Genomic DNA, 10117 nt, shown 5'->3' with positions numbered 1-10117 from the left:
GCTGCCATTGCGCAGACTGTTTGGCAGCCAGATAAGATGGTAATGTGTCCCTGGAGATTTTGTCGCTTTTATTTCTATGCCAAAGAAAATCCTGAGTTTTGTGCTTATATAATCCTGCTGCTTTGAGGCTTTTTGCAATCATCAGGCTTCTGTGTGCACCCCAAGGCATCAAAGAGGGGGCCTTGTAACAGTCAAATAACATATCCTCAAAGGCTGAAATTTTGAGACATCAGCTAAAGGGTTTTAAGGAGAGAAGATGGTGGCAAGTTACATAAAATCCACATGTATTCTTGCTGAGAAACAGCTTGAGAGAAATTTGAGGTAAAGCAATCCTGCTCTTGAAGTTAGGAGTAGATGAAATAAAGCTCCGTTGATCCCTCCTGAACCATCTTGCTAAATCTAGTCTGACTCTTCAAATAGCACTCTTCAAATAGCTCCTGATAAAATGGAGGCTTAGCCTCCAATGTAAGTCTCTTACCCAGCCCTTTCCTTCTGCAAACAACACATAAATGTCAGAGTGGTTTTACTGACCTCAATAAATGCTTGCGGGCAGGCAAGGATGATCCCAGATACTGCCAATAGGAGGCCATAAAGATCCAGGTTACGTTTCCACCGCCCCTTTCAGCAGGGAAGGCCTCAAAGATTTTATAGTTTATAGGCAAGATGCAGTCTGGTGGTGGTCAGGTGAGTGACGGGGCTGGGGGAAGCAGGGGGAGAGGATAAGGAGATTTCTGACCTGTTTTCCATGTCCACGAAGGGCTGAGCAGTACTCAGCAGACAGCTCCCATGCTGTCAGAGGGATGGCGACTGGAAGAAAAGCAAGGTGAGAGAGAGAAGAGGCAGAGATATTGTTCTGCTTCCTCCTCTGTAGCAGCTAGCAGAACTTGCTGATTGCGTGGGCGACAAGAATTGCTGGCTCTACCCCAGGAAGGAGTTTAGGAGTAGGCGCGTTTCCTTGCTTGCCAGAACGCTCTGATTGCTTTCTTTTGAGTCCTGAGGGGCAAATTTATCTCTAGCATGAGTCAATGGATTTTCGCTAGAGCTGAATAAGCTCCACTCTCTTTTATAAGAGGAAGAAGAATGTTTTCAGCAATTAAGCAAAAAAAAAAAAGAAAAGAAAAGAAAAGCTTATGTTGGCTCTGAAATCAAGCAAGCACCTGGTAAATTCCTTGACAATGGCAGATGCAAAAAGCTTCCTTCTTTTGCTCTCTCCAGCAGCTTCCTACACAGGGGATGCGCTGGCTATGCTGCTCCCATACGTCAGAGAAATCTTGTCATGCCAGATGATGGGTAGCAGAGCAGTGCACAACTTGTGGGGGTTAGAGAAATCCTATTGTGACAGATGATAGGCAGCAGGGCAGCACATCCACCATGGGTGCGAGCTTCTGCTCTGGGGCATCTGGCTGGGAAGCAGCATGGCCACTGCCACAATTGCAAATTCTCTCAGGCATTTCAGAGTGAGCTGGGATCCTCTGTCCCCCTGAAAACTTGATCTAGAATCCAGATGGACAAAACGCCACTATTGTGGCCCGTCTGCAAAAGTTATCTAACAAACTCTTGCTGTTTACTGTGTGCCAGTTCCTGGAGTAGGCTATCCAGAGCATCCTGGCTGTGTTGCTCACTTGCTGGAGAGACTCTTGCAGCGCTTGGTCCTTGCCCAGTTTCCCAGTGCTTACTTTCAAGGCCGCCCAGGAACACTTTGGTCTGTTAGTTTGTCTCATTTTGGATTTCCTACTCCACACAGATTATCAGAAGGAAAGATGAGGAGGTGAGAAAACAGGTCACTGGCTGACATTTGTGAAAGAGAAAGTCTGACCTCAGCTAGAGCGCAGTGACTCCTGCAGAGCGACAGTGTATGAACACATGCTTCAAAGCTCCCTCTCATGGGGATTATGTTTTAGTTTGCTGTCCCAAGAACAGGCATCCCACAGTGCAGGTGGCAACTCTCCAGCGATGCTGGTTGCACCCAGAGGTGGCACACACATTTACAGTGGAACAAATTTTGACCAGCACTGAAGGAAGTGGCATTTTGCTCTCAGTTACAGCAGCACAAACTGGAATAGTCACTCTAATGCCAATGGCATAATTTTGGATTTGTTCCTGAGCACTGAGCCAGTATCTGGCCCTCAGTCCTCCCTGCTTTATGCGTATGGGAACTTTGTGCATTTGTTTGTATCTCTCCTTTCATCATCTTCCTTTCAGCATTTAAAATATTAGTCTAGAAGTAACAGCTTGCCTTCAGATTCAGTATTCAACAAGCAGGTGGATCCCAAAGGAGGTGCAGAACCCACAGGTTGCTTTTGTCTATACAGATCTCAGCACACAAGTGCTACCAAACTTGTTGAATGTTTTTTTCCAGGTTTATTTCCAGGGTTTCCAGTATTGTGAGAAACTCTGGCTTTGGCCATCGCTCCCTTCTCACGTTGTCTGCCTCTGCTATCCTTCAAAATCCTGGACTGTTTCACTGGAGCTTTTCTCTGTTTAAGCCATTGTCTTTGCATTTTTGAATAGAGCACGGGCAAAATAGAAGTAACTCCCACCTCTTCTTTTAGTATCAAAGTGAAACTCACTTTTTAAGTAGCACCTATACTTTGGTGGCCAGGCTCTGGGTTTGATAGTCCTGGGGAGTGGACTTCCCTGGAGAGCACAGTTCTACGTTAAAAGGCGGTGAAAGGTTCCCCAGAGAAGTTTTCTCTCACCGTATCCCATCTTTCGGGAGACTCCAGATTTCTCCAGATTTTTATGTTTTCTCCTTTCAGAATCCTTTTTTTTTTTTTTTTTTGAGATTCTGGAGAATGACTGCTTTGGAGGAGCATTCACTTCTTTATGTTTACACCTAATCTAAGTCAATCGCTGGATCTGTTCATGTTTGGTGTACAACAACCATCATTATGAAACTTACCTTGTAGCCATATTTCCTATCCTTTTCTTTAATATTTTTTTCTTTTCTTTCTCTACCATCTCAAAGTGCCATGCCTGAATCTCCTTTGGATTGCCCCTATCTATAACACTGCCTTGGAGACCACAGTTGTCAAATCCCATGTTCATCTTGGTTTTATTCTGCACTTTCCTTCAGCCATTCTGGCCCTCTTTTGCTGCCTTTGATAAAGTAATTGCATACGGAAATCTACTAACAGATTTATCTCAGTAGTATTATGGAACTGCAGCAGTTGTGCTCCCTTCCCCTACGCAGAGTCCCCAGCCAACAACCCCAAGAGGGCTGCAGACAGCCAAATAAATAAAGTCAGATCCTGGGGGAATGCGAGCGGATGAAATTTTATGAGCATGTGCCTCATGGGGAATGTTGTTGGGACTTTGGGATCTGTTTATATTTTAATTAATATGGTTGTCCTACATTCTGTTTTGGGAAGAAAGGCACAAGGAAGGAATTATAATGAGATCCCATAGGTTTTGGCCAGGTAAGTGATAATACCCAAAGACGGAATTAAAGAAATTAAGGCAAGGGAATCATAAGAAAACAGCTGGTTAATGGACCTGGTATAACAGAGAGCACAGTCACAGCTGATACATTTTGGAGATAGTGGGGTGCACCCTTAAAGCTAAAACACTGCTTTCTGCCAGGATTGAAAGGCAATCTGGCTATACTGGGAAACAGGAAAGAGGCATCAATATGAGAGTAGGAAATGCAAGTGAATGGAAAGGTAAGAGGGTTTTCAATGGTGAGGCCAAGGAGAAAGGAAGTCATGAACAGAGGATGGTGATACATCTTGAATGACCTTGCAGAGAGCTCTGAAGATGAAGAAAACAAGAGTGAAATTGATGTAAAGAAAAAGAAGTGAGCTTGATGAAAAGCACCATCTGTTTTTTTTTTTGTATTTTGCTTCATTTGGGGCATATTTTCCCTGTGTTTTTGGTTTGTGTTTTGCTCTGATCTTCTAAGGTAAAATATTTTTCAACAGAAATTGGAACAGGATGATATTCTTTAAAGAAGGTATCCTTTTTTAGCTAAAAAAAAGAACTTTTATGTGAACATTTTAACTGAAAACAATATGGACATAATTCTACAACCTGTTTGAGTCAAAAGAAAGGAGAAAAATGGATTTTAATAACCTTCCAAAGGAGTGAAGAAGCCGTGCAAGAGAGCAGAGGAATCGGAGCGCTTGGAATGGGGCTTTGGACTGGATAATGTGCATATGTATATAGCCTCTGCTGACTGGAATCAAGCATCCAAAACTCCTTATTCTTCGTGGCATGAGGACAGAGGTGACTTTGTCACAGCATTAATAAATGGAGAATTATTCTGTAGTTCACTTGGGAGAAACTTGTGATTTGGAACCAAATGTCTGCCTGTGCAAGCTTTAGCTACCAAAGGGGTTAACCTGCTTGACAGGCAGTTTGATAACACCTAACACAAACCACAACACTTGCCATTCGCAACGTCAAACTCAAAACTGGTCTGCATCCGGTATTATTACCAAGCAGCTATTTGCTGACGTGGCTGATTGTTTAACCTAGCCACTTCTAGTAGGTTTTACAGCAAAGCGTTTGGCATTAACACTGCTCCTCTTCCTAGAGTGATTTTATTTCAGGTTTCTTATTTTTTTGTAGACTGATGCAAAAATATCCTTTAGTAGTCTTCATAAAGAAAGGTTGCTTTCATCCAGATTTATCAGGCAACAATTTACTGTAGGATCTGAGAAGGAGAAATTGTTTGCATTATGAGCTATGAGTGAATGGAAATCTAAGTTCTTTCCTGGCTTTCGACAGCAATCTGAAGTGTTAAAGAGCACCAAATTATTAGCATCCTGCTATAAAAGTAGCTTCAGATGATTTTTCTAACAATAGTTTAAATATGCAGAAAGTAAAAGAAGCTGAGAGGTATATGTCATTGATCTTCTAATTAGAAGTAAGAGTTGGGAGGGATCCCTATGGCAAAGTAATTCTATTAAAATCAATCGGTTGGATCTATGTGAAGGATCAAGATCATAATTCATATATTAATGTTTGGTCTTTTTCAAGAACTGTCCTTTTTTAACATGTACAGTTCTGTATAAAACGTGTGACAGATTCTGAAGCCAGCTCTGCCTTACTCTTCATTGCTGTTTATTAGATCTGAACATAGTCAAAAACTTTGATGAATTGTTCTAGTTCAGAGAAAATCTCAGGACTATTAGTCCAAACAAAGAAGGCTAGTTTAAGCCCAGGAATAAGACTTGACAAAGCTGTGTCTGGAAAGCAAGGCTGGATAGCATTTTCCACTTCCTGACAAGATCTTGCAGTAGCTGGAAAACAAGTTTTCCCTTCGTCCTCTCTGCTTTGGAGAACTTTACTGCATCTGGAGTGTCTTTGTTCACCTAAAAAATGGAAAGGCAATGGCTGCAAAATTAAAGGTATTCAGAGCCCTGGAAGTGAAGACAAGACGCTGTTGTTCCAGAGAGCAAGTAAGGAACATGGAGGTCTCCATCAGCACCTTCTTTCTCTCTCCTTTCCCTCCTTTTTTTTTTCTTTTTTTAACTAAAATCTAGGGCACAGTATTTCTGAAGCAAACTGTGGTGAAAGATTCACCAATTAAGCCCATAATGTATGACTTTGTGATTTTTTTTCTACAAATGATAGAAAGTATTTCAAAGGTCAAAACCTTCAGAACTTAACTGCTGTTGCCCATTCCTTGCTCCACTTCTGAATAGACTGATTTTTTTATTCCCCTTTCTGACCTTCTTTCTTCTATCTGCTTCTATAATTCCTACAGCTGTTGTGATTTGTTTTATAAACTGCCTCCGTCCAGGCTGCTTCTGTCCTGAGTGCATTTTGTTTGGGGCTGATTGTGTCGCCTAAACCCTTCCCTGTTCTTTGATGATATTAACAAATCGAGTTGCCTCACTGGATTGACTTTTCCCCTCATTTATTTCAGAGCCTTTTGGACTGAAATCTCCAAAACCATCACAACTGCCATTGTAAATCAGGCTGACAGTCAATTACAAAATGGACAATGGATTTGAACAAGCCCAGCTTTGGAAGCCCAGCCATCCCTAATATACTTACGGACCCGCAAAAGCTCTTTGTTTGCAGGACACAGGGGTGCCCACTGCATAGGAATCACTGGCACTGGGATTTGGTGTAAAAAGTCAGCAGAACTGTAAGAGAACTCAGAGGAGGTAAGTTAAAATGATAAGAAAACATAAGTTATCTGCCTCCCAAGGAATAAGCCTTAGCTGGTGGGGGTGCTATTTTTCCAGAAGCTTTACTATGTCTGACGTGTTAACGCTTCCGCTGCTGATGGATATCAGCTGGATTCTGCCATACCAACATGCTTTTCAAAGGGAAAACAGCATGGCACGTATTATCAATAAGGGGGTATTTGAATACATAGGAAGCCTACAGCTGATGAAGAAATGCACAATAATGCATCTAACACCATTTTTAGCTTCAGTGGAAAAAAATACTTCAGGGAGACAGTTATATAGGCGTATGTGTCTGTGAGTAAACTCCAGATAGCACTTGGCACAGTTTCATTCCTCTCCATTTGGCAAATCATCTGGTGTTCTCCCTTCTGTTGCATATCCCAGAATAAAATAGAAGAAGCTGTCGTCAAGCGCACAAAAGGAGTGAGCTTAGGCAGCAAAACTCTCATGTTCCTAGTGCATCAGACGCTGAGGTAGTGGTGTTTGATTTACCATCTTGTTCGTGTCACCAGAAATGTGCAGAGATGTGGAAAGTGCACCGATAATTGCTACAGATGTCATGGCATGGTATGCACTATGGGCTTTCCTCATGAGAATGACTCCAACAGGGTGATGTGTATCACTTTGTATAACCTTGCACTGAAGAAGGTTTGACAAAAGCAAGAAATCCAGCTTTTATTCCTGGGAGGTTGCAGGCAGTCCAGCCCAGGCACTGCAGAACATACGAAATGCATACACTGTGTGAGTCTGCCTGTCGATCTGCCATTTTATGATGCTGATAAACCTGGTGCCTTGATTTGAACAATAACAAGAATATTAGAAAAACTAAAAGCAGACTGAAGTTGTGAACTGACAGAGGAAATAAAAGATTTATTTTTAAAAAGTGTGACCGTTGAAGCAGTTGAGGAATAGCTTCTTGTTTTGGAATTAACACTTATTCTGTGATTCAGTGACCTGGACTAGAAATAAAGACAAAAGTTACAGCTCACATACTGTGCTTCTGTCACAAGCAATCCTCTCTCCCTTGTCTGCAGGAACGTTAACAGCACACGGCAAAGTGCAGGAGATGATTTCGTGCAGGGGATAGCAGGACTAGCAACGAACAGGCCTGTCCCCATCTGCTGCTTTGCCCCCTCCTGGTTTGCAGGAACATCCTGTCTCTGCATTGATTTAGTCTGGGTGGAAAAAGAGGAAGGAAAACCACAATGCTGGAACTTGATTTACTGCAGTAGCCGCAGCGAGTGAAACAGCCTCGGTGCCTCTGCTGTCTGTCCATTAGCATTGCGACATTATGTTCAATCGATCAGGAGCAGTAACGGGACGTTATGCAGCGGCGGATTGAGAGAGCTCGGGACTTGTACTTGCTTGTTCCACTTAATCCCTCTTGCATTTTCCTTCATGCTCTGTCTTGCTCCTAACCCATTGCTTTCCCTCTATTCTTCCATTAAGTTAGTAAGTGGCCTCCTTCACAGCCCAGAATAATGTGACATTTAGTAGGTAGGTAGTCCTTCTCCTACGCGAACCTTGTTTCATATGGCAGCCAAACCCACTCTGTCTTCAAGGATATCTTTAAAAAAAGGTAAGAATGCCTTCCGTTACTTGACTGCTTTAAGAGGACATAACTCTTTAATTGCTCCAGCGCTAGACAAGGACAGCAAAGGACTGGGCAGCAAACTGCACCGTGCTACATGTGCACATTTGTTCCTGCATAGTTCAACATGCCTGGAGAGCATGAGGCTGGAAAACAGACTGCTTTTCCTACCTCCACCTTTTTGGCAGCTGGCTGCTAGTCTGTTGATTAGATTAGACTGAAGTGAGAAAGGCCCATTTGCTATTACCAAACCAGAGTCATAAAAGTCATGAAAACGCATTGTGCCTGCCAGCTGGTCAGCATAACCCACCAATCGTGTGCTTTTTCCTTTTTACCCCAGCTGTAACTTGGTTTAGGGCATTTGTCCGGCCATGTGAACCAAAGGAAGATGCGCTCCTCTTGGATCAACAGTGGTTATTCTAAGCTTGTCACAGCTAGAAGCTGTACGTTACGTGCTTTACTCTGACACAGTTAAGCTGGGCCTCATCGCTGGTAGCACGTTCCGGCTATCAGTCTGCTGTCATGGTAGGGGGTCTACTCTGTGCTTTCCTGTGGTCCATAGCTCACCTAAAACCTCACAGTGAGCTGTGGCAGGGCTGGGGAGAGCTCCCATAAATCCTCCCATAGCAGAAGCCAATGTCTTTTGCTACTGTTTTGACAGCAAATACTGTGAAGAGCAGTAGTGGTCCTAGATCTCTCATTGGTGTTAAAATATGAGATGCAAGTTTTATACGTAGTGCAAAAGCACCTATCACTCTAGAGGCTATGCAAAGTGCTTTACCTAGTTGCAAGGACCTATTGACTCTTCTTTTACAGCACAACTTTTTTTTTTTTAAAGAACTATTACACCTGCCAACAAAGCCCTTCTGCCCTGTTTGCTACAAACCACATGGCTTGTTATATGGCTTATTCAACAAACTTAGCACCTATCCAAGTAGATCAGAAGGCACAACTTTTGAAGGGAGTGCAGGACTCTGCAGGAACTCTGCAAATATTTCTTTCACTGTTTGACATCCCAGGAAGAGATGATGCAGATAAATCAGGTGGAGACCAGACAATAAAGGGATGGAGAAACTGATTCATTATGAAGAAGGAAGCAAATATATACAGACTCATTCTGAAACCTTTTTGTAGCAGTAGACTATTGCAGTTAAAAATGTAATGAGTAATGTAAGAAATACATGTGCCTTTTATATGGAGTGCATGTTGTTTGGACCTTTTGCCTCCCATTTTGTCATTTTGTTTGAAAACTGTTGAATTTCTTTTGTTTCCTTATCTGAGTATTTTATGGCTACAGGCCTATTCTCCATCTTCACCTTATGTTTAGGTCAATTTTTTCTTCCTTTCTTTGTTTATTTGCATAAAATCACACATACGATGCTCTGCAGCAGTTAACACACACTATTCCTTTGACCCTTGCTCTGCCATTTTTTCCAGTGCTTTCATATACCCACATTTCCATTCATACCTCATTCATACAAATATTAGTATTTCCAGTATTAATATTTCTGTTACAAATCTCTCAGATTAATGTTAAAATCAGCCACTGTACCAAAAAGCGAAATTCATTCTTTTACAGGGAGCCACTACAAGCTTTATATACCACTCAAGTCCCACTTGGCACAGCTGAAGAATTAGCTGAGACTTAAGCAGATGGAGAAGTGACATTCACCCAACAGCCCTTTTTGGCTGACAGAAGCGAGAGCTGCACAGTAGCCATAAGCATGATGAAGAATTCAGAAAGAAAAGATACTCCACATTTAGCTAATACCACTCCTGATGCCATGGTGAGGCTGGGACGTGGCTGCCACCCGCTGTGCTGTCAGGCGGGACAAAAAGGTGCTCCAGGCTTCCTTTATGTCATCTTCTGAGCTGCCTTTGTATTACTCCCTGTATTCAAACTGCTTTGCTGATTTTAATGGATACCTCCTACTATCATGCTGGAGAAAAATACTCTGTGAAAACAGTGATATGTTTGCAAATTTGATTTAAGGTTTCAGTCAGTTTGTAACTGGACCATCTGACATGTGCTAGGGAATAATCTCATGCACTGTTTTCCACATGAGCAATAATAATCAAGACAACACCAATATCCTTTCATAAAGCATGACATTTTTAAGCAACCCTCCTGGAATAGCGACCTCAATTCATATTGAATTCTATTTTTTTCCCTTCTACTCATATGCAGTATGTTGTTTCACATACAGTGAGACATACATACAGAAGTATGTCTGGTGGTTAAAGCATGGTTGTAGCCCTTGGTGCTGGGATAGGGAAGCCAGTGTGAAATCTAGTGTTTAGAGGAAGGCACATTCAGAAGTCTCTGTCCTTCACTCATCCCCGCTCGTGAGGAAACATATATATTTGACAGAAGACAGTGACT

The 10117-nt window shown here is 42.3% G+C and overlaps 1 long non-coding RNA gene across 1 annotated transcript; it reads left to right on the top strand.

The window, feature by feature from the left end:
* Positions 1-616: 616 nt before the first annotated feature.
* On the top strand, positions 617-8996 carry LOC138067467 (uncharacterized). Its single transcript, XR_011141448.1, has 3 exons — positions 617-684; positions 5873-6116; positions 7178-8996. It is a non-coding gene; the product is annotated as an uncharacterized lncRNA (long non-coding RNA).
* Positions 8997-10117: the final 1121 nt, after the last annotated feature.

This window comes from Struthio camelus, chromosome 5 (assembly GCF_040807025.1).
Source record: "Struthio camelus isolate bStrCam1 chromosome 5, bStrCam1.hap1, whole genome shotgun sequence".
Taxonomy (NCBI): Eukaryota; Metazoa; Chordata; class Aves; order Struthioniformes; family Struthionidae; genus Struthio; species Struthio camelus.
This window is presented reverse-complemented; position numbering and strand designations above follow the sequence as displayed.